General features: G+C 51.1%; 1 protein-coding gene across 1 annotated transcript in view; it reads right to left on the bottom strand.

Moving 5' to 3' along the window:
* Window positions 1–2261, bottom strand: part of CCDC138 (coiled-coil domain containing 138) — a 114624-nt gene that overhangs the window by 55685 nt on the left and 56678 nt on the right. The window lies entirely within an intron of this gene.

The raw sequence follows: 2261 nt of genomic DNA, 5'->3' as shown, positions 1-2261 counted from the left end.
ATGAAGTGATCATCTAGAGCCTCACTGCCATCAGCTCACTCTGACTATAAATGTCACGGTGACTCTAAAAAGTTTTAACAATTTCAAAATAATAAAATACTGGGTTAGAATCATGAATAATTCTCACGGAGAATAAGCTAATACAAGAAAATGGGCAAAACAGAAATAATGACATAGAACTACCTCTAAAATATCATAGGATCTAATGGTACTCCACATACCTATTAAGAATCAAATGAAAGGAAACCATTCCAAACTTCTGCAGATGAGAGTGCTTTTAAGTTAAAAATATAACTTAAAATTTCCTTTACCTAATTCTCTAATCCCATGAAAATGAGTTTTATAATGGTTTCTACCACCTACACGTAGATTTGTGACCAAATGTTTCTCAATTCAGTATTGATCCTGTACTGTGGATAACGTGTTTTAGTTTTTAAATTTCTGCATCTAAAATTAGAAACAGGGAGTTCTGGTCAGGATGGCGGAATAGACGGTCCCCAGCGTCACTCTCTCCCAGAAATCAATTTATAACTATAAAAATGTAATATTAGCCAAGCTGGGGCCACTGGAGCTAAGGGGAAGAGGAGGAGAGACCTACAGAGTTCATGAAGGCAGGAGAAACCACGATGAGATCAAGAAAAAACTGCTCAGAGCATTTTGGGCCGTTGCCATTTTCAGGCTCAAGCTGCTGAGCGCATGGAGCAGGAGCTGGCAGAAACCACAGCTGTGCCCTTCACATGGTTACCTGGAGGCGGCATGGGAGAAAGGGGCCTTGGTGGCCCCCAGGACAGCAAGACCACTAATAGGGTTCCCGTGGACCCACACAAGAGGGAGGAGCCAGAACAGCTGAAAAAGGGGAGCCATTCAGAGGCGGGTGAGTCATCACAAGGGACCAGCGCAAGACACGTCCCAGGGGAAGTGTTTGGAGCACAAGCGGTGGGGGAGACAGACCCACCTGGAAAACATTGGGACACAGCAAGGACAGCTGATCCTCCCCCAATCAGAGCAGAACCATTCAGAGGAGACTGGTCGGGAATGCAGAATTGCTTAGGGTGCAGTTTGGTGGAAAAACTCAGGCCCAGATAAGAGTTTCTACACAACCCAGGTGCATCGGGTCTCTGGAGAGCCGGAAGTACCTATAAAGTCACCATTAAACCCTGAGCTGCACAAAAAGCCTTCCCTAAGGAAACAGCTGCAAAGCAACAATTTAGCTCAACCAAACAGCTCAAGTACTGGTTCCCACAAGAAGTTCCCCTGTTTCAGAAGTAAGCAAAGGACAAAAAATTAGTTCTGGCCCAGGCACACTACCAGCGCCTTGGGGCCCACCAGGGGACATATGGCATGCAGCTGGGGACTGGACCCCCACCCACAACCACTCACACCACCAGCACCTCAGACCCACCTGGGAACGAGGCTTGGAGCCAGGGACCAGACCCCACTCCCACATTCAGGCATACTGCCAGCACCCTGGGGCCAACCCAGGGGCCTGGGGCATGCAGCCAGGGACCGGACCCCCCCTCCCACAACCAGGCACACCGAGCCAATTCCTTGGGGACCACTCAAGTGACCCGAGGCATGGATCCGAGGACCAGACCCCCCTCCCATAACCAGGTACACTGCACCCAGTGCACCCAGGGACCCGAGTCATGGAGAAGTGGACCGGACCCCCCCCTCCCACAACCAGGCACACCATGCCAGCACCTCAGGACCTGCCCAGGGACCCGAGTCATGGAGAAGGGGACCGGACCCCTCCCAACCACAACCAGGAACACCACGCCAGCGCCTTGGGGCCCTGCCCATTGGCCCAGGTATGGAGCCGGGAACCAGACCCCCCTCCCACAACCAGGCACGCTGCCCTAGCACCTTGGAGCCCGTCTGGGGACACAAGGCATGGAACCAGGGACTGGACACTCCCCATAACCAGGCACACCACCAGCACAAAGGAGCGTGCCAAAAACATCACCTCCATGTGGGTGGCCCACCACAGCCACCACAATAACCATGGCTGCCGCAAAAGCGGCTAGACATCACAACCACCATGCACATGGTCTGCCGGCCACTGGAGTGCATTAACACAAGAAGAGTCACCATCAGAGATAGAGAAAAGAAGAGGACGTCTCTCTCCACAAAGCCCATTTCAGAGTGATAGAAGCATCTGCTCTATGATAATATTCAGGGACCCGTTCACACCTCTCAGCACTGGACAGATTATTTGGGCATCAAATCAACAGAGTAAACATTATTCTTTCAGAGGGAGAGAA

The sequence above is a fragment of the Galeopterus variegatus genome, unplaced genomic scaffold, assembly GCF_000696425.1.
Source record: "Galeopterus variegatus unplaced genomic scaffold, G_variegatus-3.0.2 Scaffold1279, whole genome shotgun sequence".
In the NCBI taxonomy this organism is placed as follows: Eukaryota; Metazoa; Chordata; class Mammalia; order Dermoptera; family Cynocephalidae; genus Galeopterus; species Galeopterus variegatus.
The sequence above is the reverse complement of the archived record's forward strand: the minus strand, read 5'-3'. Positions and strand labels throughout refer to the sequence as shown.